This window comes from Hippocampus zosterae, chromosome 19 (genome assembly GCF_025434085.1).
Source record: "Hippocampus zosterae strain Florida chromosome 19, ASM2543408v3, whole genome shotgun sequence".
NCBI lineage: Eukaryota > Metazoa > Chordata > Actinopteri > Syngnathiformes > Syngnathidae > Hippocampus > Hippocampus zosterae.
Genome location: NC_067469.1, coordinates 6,699,965 through 6,727,232, shown reverse-complemented (window position 1 = coordinate 6,727,232; position 27,268 = coordinate 6,699,965). Strand labels below are relative to the sequence as shown.

Sequence of the window (27,268 nt, the reverse complement as noted above, 5' to 3'; positions counted from 1 at the left end):
AATAAGGGTTCGATTCCAGCTCCGGCCTCCCTGTGTGGAGTTTGCATGTTCTCCCCGGGCCTGCGTGGGTTTTCTCCGGGTGCTCCGGTTTCCTCCCACATTCCAAAAACATGCGTGGCAGGCTGATTGAACAGTCTAAATTGTCCCTAGGTGTGAGTGTGAGTGCGAATGGTTGTTCGTTTCTGTGTGCCCTGCGATTGGCTGGCAACCGATTCAGGGTGTCCCCCGGCTACTGCCCGAAGACAGCTGGGATAGGCTCCAGCACCCCCCGCGACCCTAGTGAGGATCAAGCGGCTCGGAAGATGAATGAATGAATGAACTACAAATGTAAAACTATTTATGCCATCAACTTATGATGGCAGTCAGAAGAATTGCATCCTCTGTCACAAGACAGGAGAAGGCACATAACTTTGTGTGTGTGTGTGTGTGTGTGTGTGTGTGTGTGTGTGTGTGTGTGTGTGTGTTCATTTCGATTTTTCTCAGCCATTTTCAATTCCTAGAAATGTAGCAAAGAGAAGTGCAAATATTATCCCTCAAATCCTTGTTGCACCGTTTACATCAATTCAATCGAGATGGAAGTACTTGCAGTTTTGGGTCAATGTGTGCCTGTTCCAGATTTGAGGATCGGCCGCAGTCGCCTGGTCTTCAGCGCGGCCAAGACGAACCGATGGTTTGCCTGAAACGAGCGTTAGCGCATACACGTCGTCACTTGGCCTCATCTGTTTTCCGTGGCTAACGTCGCTGTGGAGAACAAGCGTGGATGAATATCTCTGCGTTACTTTGACAGAATAAACTCGGGTGGAATCGGAGTCAAGATATCGTAAATACACATTAGCGGTATCTTGAGAGGCAAAAAAAAAATAAAATCTTGGCCATTGAGTGGATCCCATTTCAGCCTGCTGACAGAGAGAAAAGAAGGTGGTGGGGGTGGGGGGGAGCTTGAGCTGCCTTCATGCACTTTTAATTACAAATGGCCGTCCGGGCTTCAATTTCTCGAGAGCAGAGGTGAAGCAAACATATCGGGGCCCCAGACGCCACTCAACTGGCAGTTTAATGTCAACCTAAACAAGCCTCGAGTCTGCGGGGTGGCGCTTTCGGGTTCACGCGAGGACTCGGGGATGCCCGCCAATCATTCTGTGGATTCAATCAGCCGGGGCAACGGGTCTCTCGTCTGTGTTAGCCGCCCCCCCTCTGAAGTTACGCGAGCTAAGCCCATCAATCAAACGGCTGCCGAGTTTCAGCGGAGGGAGGCCAATTCTCAACCTGAACATTTGTCTGCGGTCGTGGACAGTGATGGACAGATCGGAGTCGGGTAGACATGAGACACTTATGGGGGGGTGCGGGTGGGGGGGACGGGACTCTGTTCTCAGTAAAATTTGTACAACATTTTTATTACCGGTAGGTCCCACTGGGGAGCAACTTGATATACTTGACTTGTAGTCTTACGAGCCAAAAACGTTTTTTCTCTCCCTCTTCAGTTTAACAATTTGAATTGAGCCGCCATCTTTTTTTGGAAGGGGGATCGTTTTGTCAAATAAATCCAAGAGTACATACTGATTATCAAATTCAAAACACACATCCTCTTTCGAACAAATCTCTTCCAGTTGACGTTATTCTGGGCGGTTTAGATATGAAGATGCAGTGAAAAAAGCCCATCGCCGTCACGTTGGTTTTAAAAGCCGAGCGCCGACAACTGCCGATGATACTTTTTTTTTTCAGCAGATGATTTTCATTATTTCTGGAAATGAATGATGAATACGTCGTTTTTTGTGACTGAAGGAGTCCAGCGCTTAATTTGACAGTAAAACGAAAACACATTATGTCAGTTCACTGTGCTGGCAATTGTGAAAAACGCAACTTATACATTTGCGGTTCGATAGTTGCGACATCTACAAATCAAGCGTACTGTAATTTGTTCTGTTTTCGGACACATTTAGGCTGTTTTATTTCAATTTTTTTTACTGTTCAAAAAAACAAAATGAGATGAGGTTTCACAGTATCATTAAAGAAAAAAAAATTGTAGAAATCCGATCAGAAAAACATTCCCCGTCGTTTCTAGTTCACTCCTTTGAATCCGTAACAGAATGTCAGCATCTTGTTGCTTCCTGTTTACAATCCGCTTCTAAATTAGCACTGCGCGTTCAGAGCCCCAAAGCCTTTCCCAAGGACTAAAAACACGGGCACACACAGGAGCAAGAGAAGAAAAAAAAAACAAGATTCCTAATTAAATCACTCACGGGACAAACCGACGGGTAAAAGGGAAATGTATTTATTGTGCGGTGAAAAGAAAGCTCACAAGGCCCACCGGGCTTAATGAACCGAGAAGATTTGGCTACAAAGAGACTTCTCAATAAGAAACACATCATAAAGCCTCATTTTCTGAAATGGGTCAGACGGTTGTCAAAAAATTAACTCCTATGCTTTGAAATGGCGTTAAAGCGAGCGGCAGCCTCAATCGTCTTATTGCCACCCTGAGACCGCGCTAAGCCGCCGCTTAGTAGCCGGGAACCAGTTATCGTGGAAACCTCCGCTTTCCCCGACGAGAGAATTATCCGGCAATACGACTCCCATTATTGCTTTCAGCTGCACTTTAATAAGACCCGCCTAACCTCTGACCCGAGAGCGCGGCAGCTGAGGTACTTGCCGGCAGAGATTTGGTGGCTCAAAGGGCATCGATGTGCTCCAAGGACAACCATTTAATTCCCCCCGGGCAAGAGTGCTAATACGCCGTCACGGGGAACCGGAGCCTGCATAATTAATATGGATGATGGCACTAAACCTCCGCATCTGGGCTGTGTGGTGTACACAATCTTGACACATGGTTGCTGGCCATGTTACTCAAGAGTCATGATCGGATGCAACTGAACAAGTGCCTTATTGTTGCTTGACTTGTGAGTTGAAGGATGCGACATATTTAGGATGACAGCTGTCTGCCAAATATACCCCGACACAGGGCACGGCTGGCGAACTCATTTTAGTCGCAGGCCAATTCAGACATTTCGGTACAGATTTCAGCAAGTTGACACACATGATTTGCTTTCGCAAGCCACGTAAAATGACCCAGGCGGCCGGATCTGGCCCACGGGCCTCGTGTTTGACACTGGTGCCCTAGCACCTCCTACCTGTCCATATCGGGCCGATACAGGATGTATTTTTTCGCTATCGGATACTTCGAGAAGCTGCCAATACCAGCCACAGATACTAAAGGCAAAAAATAATAATCATCATAATCTGAGGTCAAGTAAATTCTATAGTGGTTAGCGCTAGAGTGCGGCAAATCATCTGCATCAGAAAAGTTTTGTTCAAAAATTTGTGACATGATGTTAAATTCAATTTCGGTTATTAAGTACAACATGGGTACTTGGTAGTGGCAAGTCTTCAAAGAGTGAATACTCACACTGGTATCTGTCTCGAGACAACAAACGAGTTGAGGGCAACTCAATCAACCCCCACACAATCTGCGACGCGAAACATAATTGCAAAGATGCATGTGCGCATGCTCTCGACACTGCGGAATATAAGCATGAGGCCTCTCCCCGGCCGTTGATCAAGAAAGACGATAAACAGCTGTGAATTAGTCTCGTGTGTCGGCCGACGTGGGGCCCAAGCAGAGCCCATCAACTGCATTTAATTACAGGTCTAGCGTGAATCGAAACGGGGGTCGCGGGCTGGCTGGAGGAGCTCAGACGGGCGATATTGACCCAAGGCCTCACCAGCTTGTAATCTATGACTCACCCAGCAGAATAAGTGAGAGTGTTCTCAATATTTTCTCAAAATTTAATTGCGGCAGACTTGTAAAGTTTTGGAGAAACCAAAAGACAGATTGGAAAAGAGCTCCCGTGCAAATACCTTTTAGCTGGAGGAAAAGAACATCAACGTAATCATATCGCATGTCAGTACAAAGCAAAATGGCCGCCCCATGACACGGCTAAAAAAAACAGGCTGATTTTTTTTCCTCTCGCTGCTTAATTCATGTTCCACAAACGCAATACTCATCAGAATACTTTGTTTAGACTAATAGGGGCCCAAAGAGCATTCTTATTTTCCATAAAATTTGTGACAGAGCATTTTGGTCTAGCACCACCACAGAGATGCTACCTAGCATAAACATTAAGCTAACGGACAAGTGTGTGTTGAGTTTGACCGTAAACTTAAACTAAAAACATTGTGTGTGTGTTTTTTGGAGCTATTTTTAAGTGAGCTGAGTATATTGTTTGTATTTTTTGGGGTCATCAGATGTGTCGGTGAAAGCAAAATAAATAGGAAAGCCCCCCCTGGAGACTGATGACGACCGCTGCAGGAAATGCAGGAACCTTCAGCGGTCAAACAGACAGCAGACAGAGGCAGGACCAACAGAAATAAATAAACACGGATGTATAGAATTAATCGTGTACTTCCACACTGGATTTGTCACTCGGCAGCCTTTCCCAGTGTCGGAACCTCGGGAGAACCGAGGACAAAAGACTCATAACTCACACCGTTTCCCTGCCATAAATCCTGTCTCAAATGGATGAGAAAATGATGGCTGCCAGCCCAGTTTTGTGAGCATGTTATATTAATGAAAAGGGCTCAGAGCATTTTGACCTAACCGCTAGGTCCGCTGGGTTTCAGTAATGGGGAGGATGTAGCGGCGGATGGCGAAGCACTCGTTAAATCGCTTGGTGGACAAAAGACGGCGGATGAAATGATCTGCTTTAATACACAATAAAAGGAAATCATGTCATCGCTTTCACCCTTAAGGTTAATTTTTGCTGATTGCGGTTGATTGGCCGCTCTACGCTAACGCATTCGGTCGGCTATGGTAGTGCGATTGGCATGTCTCATCTCATGCGAGTATAACTTTGCTTATGTTCATTTCACACGAATATTGTATATTAATTGCTCACCGTCACGAAAATATTGTACAATTTTCATCATTACCGCGATTCAATACGAGTATTCAAACGCTGTGGTTCATTTTTTTTAGCTCTGCAATCTGTACGTTAGCTTCAGTTCAAAGTGTAGGAAATGCCATCGTTTACAAAAAATGGTTGGGGTGGACGTGTCATGTCGAAAACCTGTTGGACTTTGCAACCTTAGTGGGTGGGACTTAACACGAGGCAATTTTCCAATGCAACAGTGATGGACGAGAAGCTAGCGTTCATCATTTTTTTTCCCCCAATTTTCGGCAGTTTAATGCCCTGCAGCATATTAATTCCACTCATGGGTAAGTCTGAGTACTACGGCAGGTTGACGTTTGGGCTCTTGGTGCACAGATTTTAAATATACCATTCAAAGAAGGCGCCGCTATTTTTATTATCGCCATTCGTGGGCTCGCCTCACATCTTTTGACCAAAATGAAAAACAACAAGAATATGTGAGGCAAATTGGATATCGAGCAAGGGGGTTCTCAATGGATGGCTTCATCTTTGCATCTGGCGGTTCATTTTTCTCTGGGTGTCATTATGGTGGTGGTGGTGGGGGGGGGGGGGGATTATGATGATGTTGATGATGATGGCTATGGGTAAAGATTCTATTATTAGCTAACGATTTTCCAACAGAAGAATGACAAATTGAGCACACTCCATTTCGGACGAGTTTGACAACAGGTTTTTAGGGGGGTCTCAGCTCATCAACCCAATATGAAGAGTATGTGTAAATGTTCCACATTCATACGCATCTGCATCACCGCGGCTAGCTAATCAAGCTAAATATCATTTTGAGCAAAGAACATCAAGACAAGGATTTCCATTTGTTGATTGTTTACCGCAATTGAGACATACGCCCCCCCACACCCCCCTTGAGTCCTTAAAGATTACAAATAAATGCAAGACTGAGCATGGGAAATAACCCCTTTGACGCAGAGCTCCCCGAGTAAATATGGACTAAAGTCGCTAGCATCTGCCGCATCACTTGACAGCAATTAGGAGACTTCCACAATGAGCTCTTTCTACATGACATTCAAATTCCAGAAAAATTCCCCATTTCCCCTTCAAAATAATTCGGCGCAGGACGTCAGTGAAATTTCAGATTCATCACTTTGGGGACATTAGTAACCATTGGGGTTGGGGGGAGGCGCACTGTGGCAGTGTGGTCGGAAATTTTCTTTTGTCCGCTCCAAAGGAAGGAGAAAATATTTAGTTTACCAGATGCTGAGGCCAAGAAAAACAAAACTGGATTTAAGTTGACGCTCACAGAAGAGACGTTTAGGCAAAGCAAGCGTCAATGTCGGATGGGTGACAAGCATGACCAGATCACTTTTGAATACAAAAAAATTAAATAAAATGATAGATCGATGTGCTTTTTACTACAAGTGGCATTTGATGAAAAATGACTCCAAAAAAGTACTTAAGAATACTCAGAAATGAATCCATGAATGTTGAAATTTCTTATCAGGGTAAAAGTTGCTTTTACCCCTGAAAGGAACCTGCTCAAATTCCCAACATTTATGTTTTGTTTTGTTTTGTTTTCTTACGTGATCTAAGCCGATTGGTCTTCTCACTCCATGTGGAAAAATAAAGCGATGTCCAAGATGCTTTCTCAAAAGAGCATAGATCGCCCACAGCGCCTTGCAAGCCAACATGCAATAAAAAAAAAATCTCAATATAAAAAATAAATGACAACTTTATTACGCTGACGTTTATTCGATCGAACCTTTTTTGAGGTTGACCATTTTCCATTGCTGCTGCTGACAAATTAGTGTGAAGATTTATCCACTTTGTCAAATAAAAGTCCAAAGTTTACAGCCACCCATGAGACGGTTATGAAGATATATCGGCGCTCGAGTTATTCCGTAAGCGTTTTTTTTTTTTGCAGACGAAGGCAAATCTATTCTTCTGACTAGATTTATGATTCGGCACGTGGCCAGATATTTATTTGCAAAGCAACTTGCATGATCCACGACTCCTATTAGGACTTTAAGACACTTTTTTCCCTGTTTTTCCCATACCTGTGAGGAAATTTCGGTGAGCGTTTTGTAGAAAAACAAAAGCACCTGACAGGCGTAAATTGGTCGTTTGTCAAAAGGAGCCGCCATGAACAGGCGAGTGAAATGTTGAATCAACTACAACTGAGAAGGAGGTCAAACGTTTGATAAAAATTCTCTCCGCGGACCTCTCAATCCAATTACAGGCAAGTGGGAAGCATTAGGAGACTGGCGGTACAGCAAAACCCTTCCCAAACGTCTCGGTAATATTTCTATTTAAATGCATGCAGGAAGCGTGGCATTTATGAGGCGCAGAGAGTGCGGCGTTCTTGAGAGATATTTTCGAAAACGCGGAAGATTGTCAATGTCTGAAGAGATTGTATCAACTGGAAACACAGTGGCTCCTTTAAAAAACAACAACAACAACTGGGGGCACAAAAATTTCATGCAATGCTACATAGACCATTGGACTGCAAAGCAATGGAAGCAATAGTTTGAAGGGATTGTGTCAACTGGAAACCCATTGCCTCCTTGAAAAAAAAAATAAGAGGGGAAGAATATTTTGAAGAGATTGTATCAACTGGGGGCCTGCATGGGTTTTCTCCGGGTGCTCCGGTTTCCTCCCACATTCCAAAAACATGCGTGGTGTGAGTGTGAGTAGTTGTTTGTCTCTGTGTGCCCTGCGATTGGCTGGCAACCGATTCAGGGTGTCCCCCGCCTACTGCCCGGAGACAACTGGGACAGGCTCCAGCACCCCCCGCGACCCTAGTGAGGATCAAGCGGCTCGGAAGATGAATGAATGATGAATTAATGTATCAACTGGAAACAATGGCCCCTTAAAAAAAAATAATAATAATAATAAAATAAAATAACTAGGGTCACAAAAATTCCATGCAACGCTACAAAAAACATTTGGACCACAAAGCAGTTCAGATTTAAAATAAATTATATATTTATAAATTTATTAATAAATAATAATAATAATAATAATTGGGGAGCAATATTTTGAAGACACTGTATCAACTGGAAACACAGTGGCCCGCTTAAAAAAAAAAAAAAGCAGGACAATGATTGGGGCGCAAAACCTATCCACAAAGGAGATTACTGCCTGAGGGCGAGATTAAAAAAAATAATAAAAAGTTTACTCGTCTAATTCCAGATGCTGAAACATGTCATAGGTCACGTCTCCTGTCCCTGATTCCACTGCCCCCCCCCCCTCCCCCAGCATGGCAGTTCACCTTTTGCATCCCACAATACATGGAATTTGTCCCCAATTATTTATTTATTCATTCATTCATTCCTTCTCAAAAAGTAGACTAGCGCCCAGCGTGCTAACCTCTTTGTGGAGCACAAATTGAAAAGCGGAGCCACTAGACTGTAAAGTCGAGCCGCTATCCCTGCCATCACATGCCATAAAGCATTCCCGGGGAGAGAGGAGCCGGCCCCGCTATTTACGGCAAAATAGCCACCCCGTCGTACGGCGGCGGCGGCGCTAAGATATGCGGACTCACGCGAGACGAAATCCTCGTCTCTTGACGACCGATTGAGGGAATGGAATTGATAGATGGTGTGGATTTAGAGGAATGTACAAAATGCAAGTCTGTGGAGTTTTTTTTTTTTTTTTTTGCCATCAAGTCTGTCAATCGCGGACTACTTTCGAAACGCCTTTAAATGAAACCTGTTGCTTCCATGCATCATTCGTGCGATGCCATTTCTGTACTCCAATGTAAACGGCCTGTACTTGGAACGTATTTTTCAAATTCATATTTGATCAGCATCACCTGATTTTGCGCTAATCAACATTTCATGAATCGGAGTAAGCAACGCCGGCCTCCGCTTATTAGAAAACAAAATTCAGCGCGCAGTCGAAAACTGACCTTGGATAAATAAAAAGGCAATTTGCATGCAAATGATAGCGCTGGCATTTGCTGTAATTGCCAGTCGAGCCGCTCGTCTGCGACGATACGACGCTCTTTTAAAATGGACTCCCGCTGTTGATTTGAACAAGGGTTCTTAAAGAAGCATCAGAGCTTCCTTGATGGATTAGCATCAAATTTTCTGACGGCGCAAAATAGCTCTGACCACAGTCTCCCCTGCACCCCCAAAGTCTTAAAAATAAACTATTGCTAACACTGAAAGGGGTTTGATGTGAGGGCGGTGTAAAAAATAAAACACAAATGAGCGGTTCCTTTATCTTTCAGATGTTAAAAAAAACTGAGCAGATGGAGAGGAGAACATGACAGAAGATGATGATGATGATCTTCGCCTCCCGTTGGGCTCATAATTCATGAAAAGCAATCTAGCCTCTAGCATGCATAGTTAGCATTCATATTTAGCATCAACCATGAGCACAGGGTTGAAAACTCAAAAGCTGTGCAAGTCCGAATATTTTGTGCACAGGTCACAAACAGCGGCGAACGAGTCAACGCCATCCACCCATCCATTTTCTGATCCGCTTACCCTCACAAGGGCCGCGGGGCGAACTGGCGCCAGCTGTGCCCTGAACCGGTTGCCAACCAATCGCAGGGCACACATAAGACGAACAACCAGTCGCGCTCACAAGCACACCTCGGGACAATTTAGAGTGTTCTATGAACCTTCCATGCATGTTTTTGGAAAGTGGGAGGAAACCGGAGTACCCGGAAAAAACCCACACAGGGGAGAACATGCAAACTCCATACAGGGAGGCCGGAGCCGGAATCGAACCCTGCACTTCTGCACTGTGAGGCCGACGTGCTAACCAGTCTTCCGACGCGTCGCCCCTTTTACTTTCATTTTTATTTTTTTTTTAAATGCAACTACTGCATTAGAAGCATTTGATAGTTCGCCCAATATGGTTCCCATAGTTTGACATAATGGATATGACTGGGTAGGGCTCACTGCTCCAATTAGCAATGCATGTTAACGTCACCATTTGTTTCCCCCTCCATCGCATGCTCTGAATTACCCCCGCAAAAAAATAAAATCCTCCTTGCCCCCTCCCCACAAAAAAATGCAGTATACATTAGCCGAAGTACATCATAACCAGCTGTGGGTGATTAAAAACAGAAGAGTTGACAATCTTCCCCCGGCTTCCCCATCCACCACCAAAAACAAGAGACTCCGCCGCTTAGCTCATGCAAGATGGTGTGGCACATGAGCCATGTCAAATATTTACCTAACACCGGCCTATTTGATTGAAACTCCCTTGACGCGTATGAGCCAGTCTGTCAAAACAAACTCAATTTGTCATAAGTCAAAAGGAAGTTGGCGAGACCAGTCCGGGAAACAGAACTCTAGTAAAGCGGTCTCCTGAGGCGACCTATTAATGCGCCGTTAAAAAAAAAAATTGCAGCGATTTGAGCATGTGGGAGTGCATGCAAAGCCGGGCTAACCAGAAATAAATTCTAGAGAGAAACCGATGCACAAGCGGAGTGTCGAGCCAAAGGCGGACCCTGCAGCCAAATATGTTAGTACACATCCTCTGACACCCCAAGTTGAAGTCCGGAGTTGCATTTTCCCACCATCAAAAACAGCGCCAAGCTAAACAAGCTAATCGAAAGGGAAGCCACGACCGAGGGAGAACACAGGAAGATAAATTTTCAGAGAGCACTTTGAACTTCCCTCACAGGGCCGTTACGGCAGTATATCTGAATAAATGTTTCATCATCACATCATAGGATTATTTGTACACACAAAAAATTAAGGATTACAGTGGTAACCTCTACTTACGAAATGAATTGGTTCTGGAAGAATTTTTTTACCGAGAAATTTTTGTAAGTAGAGACGTGTTTTCTGTGTAAATGCCCTAATCTGTTCCAAGCACCCCCAAAAGTCCCACACAAATATTTTCTAAAGGATAAAAATGTGTCTCGAAATTTCTTTCGAAAAAAGATGGAAAATATTCCTGTTGAGACGTTTTGTAACTTGAAAATTTCGTATGAAGAGACGTTCGTAAGTAGAGGTACCGCTGCGCTAGTTTTGGAATCAGTCAACTGTTTCTTTGTTGCATTATTATAGTGAGCGTAAACCAGGTCACGAAATGATGGTGAAATGTCACCGTTATCCATTACGCATGACAATTCAAGATTTTGGTACAGATTTAAGCAAGGATCATGGACGTCGACTTGCTTTCGCGGGCCACAGAAAATAATGTGGCGGGCCACATCTGGCCCCTGGGCCTCGACTTTGACACCTGTTGTTTCGAATATCCCATTGTTTCGCTCCCCTAAAAATGCCGCCTGCTGATTACTACAAACAGAAAAAAAGTTTACAAATTATTTCTAAATGTCTTTCTTTTGGTAGTTTTGGTACTTCTATTAATTAATTCAATCCGTCCATCGTTGAAGACACCAGCGAGACTAAAAGTAAGTGTCAGCAGAAACATCACAATGTCACTCGCCAGATGTTTAACAACCATGAATGACTGGGTGGTAATTTTCAACGAGATAAATTATTGAGAAATGTCACAGCCTTTTTTTCTTTTTTTTTGTAACGACAGCCATGAATAGTTTTACGTTCCCCAGCCCTTTGAAATCTCCAGATTACCGCAACCGTTCTAATTTAGATGTATAGCCCCCGGCAGAGAACTGGCTAATTTCCTGGTGTGTCAAAATTAATGAAGAAGATAATTTGTTACAATGGACGACACACACACACACACACACACACACAGCCACTATCCTTTATGTGAACCTCAAATGGGGCCAGTGAGCAAAGACAGAAGACGGCTTTTTGAAGTCGAAACCAAAAGTAGGTTAGAATCAGCGGGATTAGACGCTCTTGCGCAGGAGGGCCTTAGATCTCCGCATGCGGAGAGACGAGACAATTTTTCAAGCGAATTTCCACACCGCAACTTTGCATTTCGACAGTGGAAACGAAGCGTTCCCTTTGACTGTTTGACATCTTATTTAAAAAAAAAAAATTAAAAATTGCAATCCATCAGCGGTTTTAACCAGTCATTAAGTGTTGAATATTAAGATGGGGAAAAAAAAGTAATAACAAAAAATAATAAAAAGACAAAGAGTGACGTTCAATCCCCGCCCCAACGAAAATCTGCATCTGCTCAGTCTGCGAGACAGCTGTTCCCATGGGGACAGGCAGCAGGCCATTTCGAGCGCTCCACACTCTTCCTTCAATGATCCACACTCTTCCTTCATCCCCCCCGCTGCCATGACGTCAAGTTCACCCATCCATGGGCAGCGACACAGACACGGCAGTGCGGCGCAAGGTCAGGACATCTCGCCAATGGTCAACGGGGTTTTGAATGAAAATCCGAGTCCAACCGCGTCTTGGTGTTCGGCCATCTGGAGTGATGGCCGTTAGCGCGCGGTGGATTGCTGATGCGCAAAGTGATTTTTATTCACGCTGACGTGGCGTCCGCTGAACTGTGCCGGTGGTGGCAAATCTCTCATTTTCGACGGGGGCCTTTGGATAAACGCGGGCCATTTGCAAAATGAAGGAAAGTTTGATTTGAATGTTGCCACTTGGGTTTGATTTGTCAGAATTGTATTCAATTGGCCTCAAATCCCTCAAACTGGCGATCAGCCTCCTGTGGTAAGCACTACTAACAAATTCAAGGCAGTGGCAGACCATCCCAAGGCGACCCTTTGACACCAGGTCACACACATAACACATGATCCAGACACAGTTTGCAGTTTCCAGCCGATGACGTGGATGTTAAACTGATCAGGGTGAAATTCCACAAAGGTCTTTCGCTCACCTTCTTTATCCCCTTCATAAGCCCAGACAGGCAGAGACGTAATCCTACAATAATCTTCGGCTATCCGCTACTGCTGCCGCTGGAGGGATGCGGCAGTTGCAGAGTATTTCAGCGACGTGTGATGCATCACACGAGGCAACTAGTCCCATCGGGACAGTCTAAAGTTGTTCAGAATGAGAGAGTTTGAGGGGAAAAAAAAATAAAAGGCTTACATGAGTCTGAATCGGTAAATCCACATTATGAAAAGGAGAACTGAAGAAGATGGAGGCAGCACTTTGTAGTTTCTCACTTTTAAATGCAAATACAATCAACTTGATCCTCACAAGGGTCGCGGAGGCATGCTGGAGCCTATCCCAGATGTCTTCGGGTAGCAGGCGGCGTACACCCTGAACTGGTTGCTAGTCAATCAACGAACAACCATTCGCACTCACACCTAGGGACAATTTAGTTTTCAATTTACCTGCCATGCGTGTTTTTGGAATGTGGGCGGAAACCAGAGTACCCGGAGAAAAGCCACACAGGCATGAGGAGAACACACAGGGACGCCGGAGCCGGAATCGAACCATGCACCTCTGCACTGTGATAACGAGGCGTTAACCAGTCGGGCACCGTGCCGCCCTTGACCGAACACGGTGGGCCAAATAGAATGTCCAACTTTGGAGGTGCATTTGCTGCTTGGCCCTTATGCGTGTCATCATGTACATATGAAAAAAAAAAAAAGGAGACGGCTAGCGCGGCGCCGTGTGTTTGAGTCATGGCACGCGAGGCAGGTAATAAGCAGCGTATTTATGAGGCGCAGCGGGTGTCGGTGACATCTGCATAACCTATTCATGAGGCCTGTGATGAAATCTCGGTTATCCTCCGCGGCAATCTTACAGGTGACAAAAAGAGCAGCGCCGGGGGTGAGGTCGGGGAGAATGATAATGAAGATGAAAATGGAGAGAGGAAGGTAACACAGACCCGAGTGGATAATGACAGATGGGCTTAGCGCATGCGGAGAGTGCAAAGTAAGAAGGGATGTCGGAAATGGGGCAGGGGCTGGCGGGGGTGGGGGGGGCTACCAGAAATATGAACAAAGTGGACTCAAATGAAGTGCTAAAATACTGCGGGAATAAGGAGACCGAAGAGTGTGGGCATTTACCAATAGAATGAGGAAGAGAATATTTCGGTGGGGGGGGGGGGTTGACAAAACTGTATGTCTATCCTGCTCGCCACTGCATCTCCGCCACTTGTGCTCTGCATACCAATGATACACACACACACACCATTACTGGAATTCACAATCTATACAGACGGGATTGCATATTCTTTCAGAATTATGAGTAGGGTGGATGGAGTGGGACGGGTGGGGGTGGGGGTGGGAGGGTTAAATAACGTTTTGACAGAAAATCTGACATCGAGTATGTCCTCCTGGGCAGTAGTGGGCGCTATGGTGCGGACACAACGAAGAAACATCGCTTGGGTCGGAAAAAAGTTTCATCATCATGTAGGGTGTGTCAAAATCATTTTTATCACCGGCCACATTTTAGTTACCGTTTCCCTTGGAGGGCCGTTATGACTGAAACCAAATTTTAAAAAGTCAATAACTTATTGACTTATTCAACTATTCTTTAAGTGACTGTAATGAGGCTTTTGGTTACATGGAAATGCTTAGAATGTCTCTTATGTATGTATAGAGAATTTTAAATTTTGGTCGAAATTTTAGCTAGCATCATGGAAGTTGACATGTTTAATTTGCTTTTGTGGGCTGCATAAAATGATGTGGCGGGCCAGATCTGGCCCCCGTGCCTTGAGTTTGACACCTGTGCTATATATGAAAAGTAACTTGGAGGTATCGGTCCTCACTGTTGGTGTGTCAATACTCATACTGGTATAGGCCTGTAAATCAAGTGGGATGGAACATCCTAATGTAGAAGCATTCTCGAGAGGCTTACTGATCATTGAAAGTAAACCTCTCTGAAACGTATAGCTTGATATCATCAAGCGCGTATGTGGTCTTTTATGAACACACCAGCTCTGCAGGCCAGTATTTTTATGACAAGGGAAAAAAAAAACCTATAAAATACTGCGACACAGCAGGAAATTGAGAGCGGACCGGTATATTTTGGAATGCGAACGGAGTCATTTCCTGAGCGCTTACAGGGTTGTCCCAGTGATTTACACGACTTTCGGTTTCAAAACAAAGTACGGCAAGCCGAGCACTGAACACACACATTGAATGAATTTTGTTGAACAGAGGCAGAAGATGAATGTGGAGATGCCGGCCGCGTCATGCGAGGTACATTATGTCAGGTTTAGCGAGAGTCCACGTAGAATCACGCTGGACTCATGCAGTGAGAATTGCGTAAATCCCCTGGCAGGTGTGCACGTAAAAATTAACAACGAGACAACGAAAAAGTCAAAAAGTGGGGTATCGAGAAGACTGACGTCAAAAAGGCAAGTTACAAAAGCTGCTTCGAATATGAAATTTGGTTCGACGTGGGAGGAGTTACAATGCATACGATTGGGATGTGTATTTCCTGCATCCCAAAGAAAATCCCTACACTAAACCTAAACACTAAAACTAATAAAAGCCAAATTCAAAAAAACAAAACAAAAAAAAAGCTCAAACGTGCTCTAAAAGCTAATTAAAACAAGCCAAAATGTGAAAAAAAGAAAAAATCCCAAACAATAAGACTGGTTCTCATCTCAGGGCAAACAACACCCAACCGATAACGAGAGCAAAATCTTGAATGTATTACAACTAAAAACCTCATACGGATTGAATAAAAACAAACGAAAATGTCTTGCACGCGCAAAGCCGTTTTGTTCAACAGAGTGAGCATGTGCTCGGCTTCGACGGGAGAGAAATCATGTTTACCACGTTAAAGCATGTCCATGCAGAACAGGCAACCGCAATCAATTTCACCCCACAGCCGGAATGGACCAACTGCTCGCCAGACATCTGAATATATTTGAATGAAAGCGCGATGACCTTGGATGGAGATGAAGAGGATTATTCAATAGGGGCCAAATATAAAGTGACAAAAAAATATGGCCGCACACGCACACAAAGGGGGGAAAAGAAAAACACCTCCCACCTTCTCTGCTGCAAATGTGTATTTACCACTCACAGCCAAACTGTCTACTTAGAAGAAGGGGGGGGACGCCTGATGATACATCAGGCGTGTAGCAGGAAACGCATTTATTAACATAGTTTTGTTTTGATTCATCACCACCTACCAAAGCGCATGCAGAGCGGCGGTATAAAAAAACACTTCGACTTCCTAATGGAATATTCCATTAAGCGTCTCCAAAAAAAAAATCAAGTGGCACGGCAGTTGAAATTGTCATGAGCAGCAAATGAACTGGAGCGTGCGGCATGGGTTGCTTTTACTCCCCGCCCCAAAAAAAATAACGAACATTTTGATTCTCTCTGCCAAACAATTACTTTAACGCTAATATATATATTATATATACACACACACACACACACATTTGCATTATTATTATTTTTTTTCTACACCGACTCACCGCATCCAGCTGAACTAGAGTGACTTTTATTTAATTTCTTTACATGGAGAAAAGTACAAATACTACGAGGCACTGACAAGCTGTGCCATAGCCCGATCCGGATCATTCCGATCGGATGTGTTGGAGCAGGGAAACATCTAAAAGATGCAGAATAGCGAGCGGCCCTTGAGGACCGCAATTGCCCCCCCCCACCCCTCAGCTAAATCAATTTTTGCACATTTTTGTGAACATGAATGTGCCTTTCGTTTTAACTCCCGGTCTGACTAATCCGTCCCCCCGTCTTGTGCGGTGCCTGATGTCTAAATGCGTATTGGCAGACGCGCAACCGTGCGAGCAGTAAAAGTACTGAAAGAGTCCCTTTGTCCCCTCGTTTCGCCAGCCTTTTATTTAAGCTACACGTCAGACCTTGTAATTTTTTTGGGGGGTTGTAATTCTCAAGACTGCAGTCTCAGGGACGGTCATTTCCCAAGAAGGAGCAATTAGGCCTTAACATTTGTTCCGGTTTGCCACTGGGAGGGGGGGAAAATACTCGACACAAATGGACAGTAAAGAGGACGCCGAGTGGCTCGAATCTCCTGAATGGGAGTTGACAGATCCGAGCGGCGCATATGGCATCCTCTTGTGTTTGTGCGCCAAAAAAATAAATAAATCCCAATGAGATTACCTACGCGGTAATTAAGAGTCACCGTTTTATCTTGGGATCGCTCGTCTTCTGTGCTTTGTCATGGCCAGCGCTTAACCTCTGCTATCATATTAAAGATGAGCAATTCGGAATGACGCTTCCTGTCGTCAAACAATGAGCCAGCTTGTGTTAGCGTCCAGAACGCGAGGCTTGTTATTATTGGCTTCAATTCAAAAAAGCGTCATTTAAAGAAAAAAAGGATCATCAAAACGGAAGTCTGCTCAATAATCCCTGGCAGAAAGCAGCAGTCATACAAGCGAGCCGAACGTGCCAAGCGGCTGATGTAACGTCACCCCGTGCCAAAATAAATGTCGTTAATACGCCGAGGCCGCTGTTAGCTTGGTGTAGACAAACAACTTCACGCGCTTGTTGCGACGAACCGAGTGCTCGAGCATCCCCGCATCACGTTTTGCTCTTATTTGGCGGCGGTTTCCCTGGCACGGCGAGGTTGAGCACGAGCCAAACAAGTCGAGTCGCCTTCGCTGAGAGTCGCTGCCGACACCGAGGCGGATTACACTAAGGCAATTAAGGGTAAGAAGATGGCTCGCGGGATAGCCGGTCAATCCCAATCAATCGGCGAAGCGGCTGAGGAGCCTCCGACGCGGCACCGCGCTGTCATCGAATCGACATCGAATGAGCCAGTGAGGTCACGGAGATGAAAAAGAAGAAAATAATCTCGCATAATTTTCTGTCCAGATTCACATCACCAAAAAAAAAAAAATCATTGAGGATTACAATGCTGATACTTTGTCATTTTAAGATACGAATTATGTGCTTCCATTTCGCCATTTTTTAATATATGTTTTTAGACATGAGCGACTCACTTCATACCAAGCATCTGTTTGGCAATTGAGCAGTTTTTCAAAATATAAGAAGCGTCGAGCTGTTTCTTGCAATTCACATTTGCATTTTTTTCCTGTCAAACTAAACATACAACTTGTGTATTTAAAACGCTGGCTAGCTTGTTGCGAACAGGAAATACCGTTGGCATGCTTACAATTAGCTTCTCTATGGAAATGTAACTTAAGCAAAATGTACACATAATACTTGCATATATTCTTTATCATCTCCAAAGAAGGGCAAATTACTGTTGAGGTTTCTGCTGTGGTCATTATACTGCCCCCACGTGGTTAAGGCGTGCAGCAGCATAACGCAGATCATTAATATATTCTTGCTTTTCTGTCAATGTTGCGGACATTCCCGGCGTTAGAAAATTACGTTTTAAAATTAAGCGTGAAAAAGCAGCTCAAATCTGTCCCCGTAGAGTCGAAATCCATTCGGAAGCTCGAGATACTTTCAACTGCAAGTATCTCTTTCATTTTACACCAATCGAACAAAAGCTGTCACGCATACACGAAACGGTGCTTGCCATGATATTTGCAAAGAAATGAAATATGGAAATCCGAAGATCACTCCTTCCACAGATTAACATCAAAACACACACATTTGCCAGGGACGCCACGAGCAGAGAAGACGACGAAAGACAAAGGCGAGGGTGTTAATCACGACGGGGATTAGCGCGCGCCTTGTTTGCTGCTCGTTTTCAGCGCGGTTACACCCACCGTCTTTCCAATTTGCAACGTAGCTCATTATGCTTTATTGCTACAATCGAGATTCAGTGAGGGGGGAAAGTGCTTGTTTTGGCAATATGGCGTGTCAGTCGAGGCTTTACGTGTTTTGGCGGCGTTTGTATGCGTGATGGGCAGGGGGTTGTAAAATTGTGCGCTGCCACCCCCATCTGGACTGGAGCGGAAGATTCTCTATGACTACAATAAACTTTTTTTTTTCGCACTCTATTAAAAGAATAAGGCATAAAGACGAGTGTGGCCGCATTAGAGCGCCTCGTTGTCACCAACGCAAGGGTATCAGTTGACCTGGTTGTAATTCTAGTCAGGATTTTTTTTAAATAGCTTCAGCAGGAAAGATAATTTTGCTTTCATTTTTACCAGTCTTTTAATATTGTGATGGTGTTTGAGTCACCGTTACCATGGAGACCCTGACCATTTCACAGGTTCCCACAAAGACAATAATCTGTTCGCCTGCTGATTCCCAAGAACTGTAAACTGTTGATTTTTAACCAATTTATTATAGTGTAAAAAAATATAATAACCACTGGGAAGGATTTTTTTTTTTTGGAGTCACACAAATTTAATGGGCTGAAGGTGTTATAGGAATGTGTGAATGCGTACGATTGATCGGGAGTACTTTGCCGCGTGCCTTGTGAAAAACCTTTTTAAATCACTGTCGCTTTCCCCGAGACCTTAACTGAAAAGTGGGCATATTCCATTTTTTGCAGCTGCTTATACAGCCACTCTTTTTTTTTTTTTTTTTACACATCACAGGCTTATCTTTCCCGGAAGCTTTTTCAAAAGTAACAAAAAATGCATAGAATCTTTTTTTTTTTTTTTTTTTTGGGACTTACCTTCTGGCTTTACCTTCTAATTTTTTTTTTCCATTTTCATCAGCAGGCGCAGAACTGGTCTGAAAGGCAAAAATATATCGATTCAGTGCTTATCTGTCAAACGGGATGAAAGTCAGACAGGGTTACACACGTCTAACAATGCATACAAAAAAAAAATAAAAAGTGACTCGACTGCAAGTACTGATTCTATAAATCCAAGCCAAACTGTGCCATCCACATGCCTCACACCCCCTCCAGCGCGAATAGTACGCACTGAGCTGTCAGATTAAGGCTCATTTACTCCCAGCGGGGTCTTCAATTAGCCATGATTAATACGCCGGTTGGTGCTTCTGTTTTAAGAGAAACCGGATGCGTCAAGATTAAGAGGAGACACAAGATAGTCGTTATATCCAAGTCCGAAAATTGCAGACTATTTAATTTAGTTCCTGCGTCAATTTGATTAGTATGCGTGCATTGTTATGTACACACGCTTTGCTTGGTGAGTAAAACTTGAGGCGTGCTCACAAAAATCGAGAATTGGGTTGAACAGAATCGAACCGAACCCCCTTCGTGGTCTTCAAATATTTCCCGGTCCTGAAATCCAAAGCTCCCACGCAGCCGCTTCATCAAAAGGACATTTGAGCTGAGCCGATGGAGAGGGAGGATATTTCCGAAAAAAACGCTCTCTCTGCCACCAGCGGAGATGATCTATGTCCCCTGATGGGCAATACAGATTGCCCCCCCCCCATATTGCCCTTTAATCGCTGATAGACAATATAGATAGAAATAGATCATTTTAAGGAATGATGAGGAGAGACCCCCCCCCCCCCCCCCATTGATGCTATCGAGCAAAAACAACAAATCAGGGAAGGTTGGCCTACCTTCCAATTTATTTATCTAACGGACAAAATATATATTTATTTTTTTGTGGGAGGGGGTGAGGACGTCAAATGGAATTCCATCTTTCATTTTGTAATCACTTTGTCACGTGATGATATCGGCCCGCCGTGTGCTAATCACCAAATGAGATCTTGATTTACGGCGGATGCGTCGATGGGGTCGCAGTGACCTCGCTTGTTCTTTTACCCGCAATCAATAATTCCAACTTTCAAATTCCATTCCCCCCCACCCCCACCACCTATGGGAAGTCGTTTTTTTTTTTACAGGCTCAAAATGACACCATCATAAAAAGGTCTATTAACTCCACATAGCCCATGCGTAGGAATCGGAATAATTCCAACTAGCAGTATACGTTTACATTTTCCCCCACTCTCTGTGATGAATCGCAAAAAAAAAGATCAACCATTAAAACCATTATGCCGGCTATATAATTGCAACGCTTTCAGTCCCCGCATCCCTCATCCCTTGTATTGATTTGCGAAAAGGTAAGACCATGAAGGCAACGCGAAGGCATCTATGAAAGCCATTTGTGCCACTTAGAGTGATGCACGTCGGCCCGAGCGGCGTCGGCGACGCGCTCGGATGGAGGCGAGTTCAGTCTTTTTTTTTTTCCAGAGTAATTAGAAAAATAATACATGAATTATGACAGTTGGAGTGGGGGAGGAATGTGTCACTTAAGACGGCCCAGAGGTATGCAAGGCAGGCTTGGAGCTTTTTTTTTTAAAAATAAATCATTTGCAGCTCATATCAACGTAACTGCAGTAACTGGCAAAGACGTGCCCATTCAAAACGCAGTCCAACCAAAGACACAAAATAACAAGTCCAGGGTATCAATCCAACATCAACACTTGTTACATAACCGGACCCAATCCGTTGTCTCGCTTTCTATAAAACATTAAATGTGCAGAAAGCTTTTCACATATTACATCTGACATAACAGAACGTGTCTCGCATGTTATACAACATCCAAACTTGGCTTGCATATATTTTTTTTCTTCTCCAAGTGGATACTGCAAATTTTACAAAGCACCGCAAGCTAATTGAGTTCACATCTGGATTGTGTTTATGGTGGTTTCATTCTCGGTCAATTGTTTCTTAGAGCTCATTTTCAATACTGCAGCATGTGCAAAAGTGACGATCGTTGAGCACTTTACTTTCAACGACAACAGGAAAAAAATGACATTTTGGAGGGCAATATTCTTATTTCGGTTCATAAAAAAAAAAAACATCTTAGTTTGTGGTTCAGCTGCTGGATCAATGTAGTAAAGCTGCCTAATGCTTCACAAATTGTTTTGCGTGACACTTCACCTAATTATTCAAAACCACACGGAGGAATCCACATGCGCAAATGAGAACAGGGAAAAAAAAAAAACGAGAAGAGAAATCCGCTCTCGGTGACGGTCCCCTCGTGAGGGGAAACAATGGTAAGCGCTTCCTGAATAGAGTATTCAAATAGGGCTAAGGCAGTGGGGGGGCGGGGGGGGGGGGATTTTTAGCAAGAGGGATCATCATCATGATGTGTGATCAGGTTTACCACGTCTGTAATTGATGATCTCCGTCATCGGGGCGAAATTTCCAAATGAGGTTTCGGTGACGGGCCCCCAACTGCATAAATTAGGAGGCCCCTAGTCGCCTAATAGCTCCAATTAGCATTGAGCGCAGTGGCACAGGTGCTAATCGGGGTTGCGAATCTGAGCTGGTGAGAGTAAACAAGAGCATTTTTTTTTCTTTTCTCCACCCCCCCCACCAAAAAACGTAGGTCGGCAAAACTGCCACATCAGTACTCTACCATATCAGATTTCTCATACATGACTGTATCACATACAATCAGTGGCGCGACCAAATCTTGTCACAAAGCCACCCAAATCCCCAGACTTGTTGATGCCGGTCCATGAGCCTCCAGGAGGGAGACTCGGGGGGGGTCATCATAAATCTGATAACGACGTTAGATTAAGCAGCTGTCCCCGGGCTGATGCTAATACAGGCGCCTGAACCGTAAATAACCGCAATCACTGATAGCTTCATTGATAGCAACGCCACCATCATCAACCCAGGACACATTTAAGCTTAGAGCGTCCAAGCGTGCATGCGTTTGTTTTTTTTTTTCTTTCTCTCCCTATAATGTTTTACCAGCGAGCTGCTCGTTCGGATGCCAGCCGCAGATGTTCAGGCAGATAGCCGATGCGCCGTCAGTACAATTGCCCGAGATAACCGCGCGGCCCTGTACGGAACACCTAAAATATCAGAAAATTGCATCTTAGTAAATTGAAATAGTTTAACAGCATTTATGCCGTTAAAATACAAGCGACTGTGAAAAATTATTCCAAGAAATCAATTTCTGAAAACTATTTTGACCGCACATCTACTTGCGGTACGGTTTCAATTATATTTTCTAAATTAGCAGTCTGGCAAACTATAGATTTCCATTTTCTGATCCGCTTTTTCGGGGGGTGCCTATCCCAGCTGTTCGGGTAGTAAGCGGGGGACACCGTGAACCGGGTGCCAGTCAATCGCACAGAGACGAAAAACCATCTGCGCTCACACTCACACCTCGAGACAATTTGGAGTGTTCAATCAGCCTGCCATGCTTTTTTTTTGGAATGTGGGAGGAATCCGGCGTACCCGGAGAAAACCCACGCAGGCACGGGTTGGAGCCGGGATCGAACCCACAACCTCTGTACTGTGAGGTCAAAGCGCTAACCACTAGCCACCGGGCCGCATCAACAACAACAACAAAAATTAAGCTTCTCGACATACCGTCTCAACTCTTGCTGAGGCGCTTGGGCGTTGAACGCCGTCCAACAGCAAATCTTTCATTTGTACTGCCGCAGAACTTCGGTAATTGATTCAAGGTCTCCGTGGAATGAAGACGTCGGAAAGTGCAACGCGGACACGAAAAAGGGCAGTCGGGTGAATCCAGGAGGACCTGGAGGAAACAAAAGAAGGGAAACGGAGGAGTCGGCATCCTTGAAGCCTCGGATTGATGAATTCATTAACCACTTGAACCACACGGGCGGACTCAAGGTCCAGCTCGTCGAGACGGCTGCTAATCGAGTTTAAAGAGGAGCTTTGATGATGTGGGGAGGATCGGAACGGGGGCATTCTGGTCAATATGCCGAAAGCACAGAACTATCTTCATGTGTGACGCTAGCATATAAATCGATCGTTACTGATCGAGGCTTTAAATGATCCCTCAAAAATCGCGATCGCTAATCAGTGTTCATTTTGTCAAAAACGGCGCGTTCTCAACGAGGACGTTTCGGGCAGTCGCTGGCATGCCGACCCAGGTCAGAAGACGCTCTTGCCGGTATCGCGATTAACGTGTCACTCACTCGTCACCGAAGCCATCGGCGACGCTGACAAACGAGTCATTCGGCTGACAGCGGGGTGGGGGGTTTGGGAGGGGGGCTTACAAAGCACCGCAGCAATGTTGACATACGTCCGCCGAGCGGCAACGTGACGAGACTAAAAGATGGAGGAAAGTAAACAAGGCAGATGGCATCTCCCTGAAGGTAAACTACGGGCTGAAAACGTAGATGAGAAACACAGCAAGGAATAAATAAGCATATGGATCCATCGGGGGAAGCCAGATGCTTCGAGAGATAATTAACCTGGAGAATGAACGAGCGACATTTCCTATGCAGCGGTGTTTTCTGAGACGCAAGCGACCAGACTTCTTCATTTGGCATCGCCAACAATGCTTCGGCGGGAGCGCCGCCACATATCGCCGTGATGCCGGGGTCAGCCGAGAAGAATTAGTGGACAAGGAGAGAAATCCAGGCGGCGGCCTTTCATCACAAAAGACGAGCACGAAAGCGGTTGAAATGGTCAACCGGATTAAAAGGTGGCTTCGTTTTCATCGCCCAACTGTAAAATTGTTGAAACGATTATGTCAACTAGCGGCCAGTGGTTTGCGCGTCGACCTCACAGTGCAGAGGTCAGGGGTTCAATCCCGGCTCTGGCCTCCCTGTGTGGAGTTTGCATGTTCTCCCCGGGCCTGTGTGGGTTTTCTCCGGGTAATGCGGTTTATTCCAACATTCCAAAAAAAACTCTGACTGAACTCTCAAAAATGTTAGCGTGAGCGCGGATGGTTGTTCGTCTTCATGCGCCCTGCGATTGGCTGGCCACCGGTTCAGGGTGTCCCCCGCCCACTACCCGAAGACACCTGGGATAGGCTGCAGCCCCCCCGCCACCCTTGTGAGGAAAAATTGAATCGGAAAATGGATGGACGGATTACATCAACTAATTGTTTTAACTGCCTGCGTTGATGCTGCAAATGTTTTTTTTTTTTTTGAGGCAGCCGTGTGACAGCAACGAGGAAAAGGCCGCCGATGACATATTGCTCCGGGGGAGAACCGATACGCAACGTGAGCCAAGTGACAGCTCACGTTAGATAATGGTTCGGCATAAGCAGCGCACAAAGTAAAAATTAAGAGTATATTAAAACAGAGAAGCCATTAGACATATATATATATATACTAGCTGGTTCGCCGACGTCCGGGCGGCTCATCAGCTAGTTCCTGCGGAAGGCTGGTAAGGTGGGCCTTCGGACCACAAAAGTGTTGTTGCTTGGTTCAACTTTTTGTTCATCTTCATTGCTTATCGCGAAAATAAAGAGATGTTTAGCTCTACTAAATAACTAACAATTTCATTGCAATGCTTGTGGGTAGACAACATTTTTTCGCGCGATCGTAGTGAGCCACTGCCTGAGCGGTGCAGTGGCGGCGTGGTGAAGTAGGTACGTTTTGAAAAGGGACAGACGGAAGGACAGACCGCGTGCGGGATGACGCGCAATATTTATATATAAGAGATAATATATATATATTATATATATAAATATATATATATATATATATATATTACATATATATTATTGTGCCGATAGCAGCATCTCCACTGAGCGGTTGCTTGATCTGTACGCTTCTCTCCAGAGACGAGTCTCACACGCTGTGAAAATTTGCAAGGCACGAAAGTCGGAATTCTCACATGCTGCTTTCCGCAGTCTCTTTATTTGCGCGTCTGTTTGGTGTGCAGCTTTATATTCGTAAAAGTATTGACGGTTTGTGCTCCTTCATACTGCCACGATAGAACGAGACCATTGACAACTGCTGCTATGCTAGATGGTGGAAAGGAAGTGGAAAGTATCTAATTTTATTTATTTGCAACTTCCTCGCTCCTCGCTTCAGTCCATTTTTTTAAAGTCTCTGGATAGTAGTCTATAGTACAGCTTCGGAGAGCTACGATAATTGCGAAAAAGTTTTTTTTTTTTGGGGGGGGGTGATGAAACACAATAATTCTAGGCTTTCTTCGATATTAATACATATTACCGGAGGTGTCACCACACTTTTAAGTGGAGCACTGATGAAAAAGCATCATTATGAGCACAGAGGATGTGCTAAAACCACAGTTGGATGGGTGGAGGAGGACTGTGCTTGCGACCCAAAGCAGCCTGGGTTAAACCACTCACGGGTCCATTATGTGCTTTCCGGGCTCCGTGTATCATGAGAGCACAGTGAGGAAAAAGGCTTTTTAGTCATACGGTATGATAACATACTGTCGAGGCACTGCCCGATTCAGTCATTTTGAAACGTGGCTGAATTTTGCTTTGCCTTTAACATGTCGGGGCCGTGTTCACACTTGTCAGGTTTGATTTGGTTGCTCGGATGCGCGTGGTTCGTTTGGTCAAGTGTGAACCAGCTGAATATTAGCATTAGCGGGTGTGCGCAAAAACGGGTCGAATGGGCTTCGCCGAGCTGTGTGACTTCAACTTGGATTAGCAATGAGGTTGCTTCTTCAGCAATGAGGTTGCAAAATTGACCCCCCCCCCCCACCCCCACCCCCTGATTGGCTCATTGGTTGGTCTCTGATGGAGTGTATGCGACCTTATGTCATCCATCTTGGGGCACTGGAATGTCGCGCCCCACCTTGGCCCCATCTATTGCATTAAGAGAAGCTTCTGCAGAAGACAAACGTCAAATTTGTCTTTTCGCAATTTTTTTTTACTTCATTATAAAAATCCATCCATCCATTTTCCAGTCAGCTTTCTCCGCACAAGGGTTTGTTCTGTCCTCTTCATTGTAGAGGACAGAACAAATGTGAACACAGCCTAAAAACAGAAATAAAAGCTTTTGTTTCCTTCCGAGCTGGTTTGGCAGGTATGAAGCTTTTTTTTTTTTCAACCTCAATACAGACGCCGGCTGATTTTTGTTTTTATATCCGTTTTGCATTGAGTTAACCTTGAAGCGCATTAATATGCAGACAAGCACGTGAGGCTTCAGTCAAGCTAATTAGCCATTTCTTTTGTTTACTGCCTGGCATTCGGAAGGTGAAAGCCAGATGCACAAACTCCTGTAAAAATAAGATTAGCGCGACTCTTTGGTGCCTGAAATGAAATCCCTCAATCCGTGAATAGCTGCGTCGCATCCAGCTCCGTGTGGTCTGCCCCCGTTTTATTCTGTCTGGGTTAGTTGCTGAGGTCATCATCCTCGTTCTTCCCTGCTCAATAATCACCGGGGAGGAATTTTAGCTGCGGCGCGAGGCTCTAAAAACGCAGACGCAAAGCGCTCGTTCATCACAACTGTGCCTCTGGAGAGCCCGTTTAGAGCAACAGACACGTATTCATTACCAGACGTGTCGGGGGGCTTTGGGGGTTGGTGTTATCTGTGGGTAAACAGGCTACACGGAGAAACGTCCACGGGCTACAAAGGCTGCGCTCGGCAGAGGGACTTAACTCACCCAACCTGACGGTGTTGCTTCTAGAGCAGTCTTTTTGTCAGCTTTCATGAAGCCCAAGCAAACATTTTACTTTCAAATGAAGCTCAAATCACACCAAAGAAAAATGACATCAAAAGTGCACTGGGAGAGAAAACAAGAATCACAATCTCGTTTCAATGTACTTACTCCGTGTGAAATGTGGGCCCATTTAGACACACGCGATGATCTTTTACGGTACGGTGATTGGGAATCACCGTTCTAGAAAACTCCAACGTAGTCGACTGGGCATTTGACGATCGTTCATGAAAAAAATCTGTAACATAGAAGCCGCTGTCATGTTACAGCCACAAGGTCAAACAAAACAAATGTTGAATCTACCACCTAAGACCATTTATTTTACAGAACTGAAATATGAAACGCTAATGTGATGTCTAAAATGTTTTAAATACTGAC

General features: G+C 44.7%; 1 protein-coding gene across 7 annotated transcripts in view; it reads right to left on the bottom strand.

Moving 5' to 3' along the window:
- Window positions 1-409: 409 nt before the first annotated feature.
- stxbp5a (syntaxin binding protein 5a (tomosyn)) overlaps window positions 410-27,268 on the bottom strand; it is an 82,646-nt gene continuing 55,787 nt past the window's right edge. For 4 of the 7 annotated variants that reach the window (XM_052052885.1, XM_052052886.1, XM_052052881.1 and 1 more), the window contains 4 exons: window positions 27,002-27,128; window positions 22,859-23,027; window positions 19,223-19,281; window positions 410-741 (listed from right to left, as the gene is read on the bottom strand). The gene's annotated coding sequence lies outside the window, so the exon portion shown is untranslated. The remainder of the gene's footprint in view (window positions 742-19,222; window positions 19,282-22,858; window positions 23,028-27,001; window positions 27,129-27,268) is intronic. The other 3 variants (XM_052052883.1, XM_052052882.1, XM_052052884.1) reach the window with 3 other exon arrangements.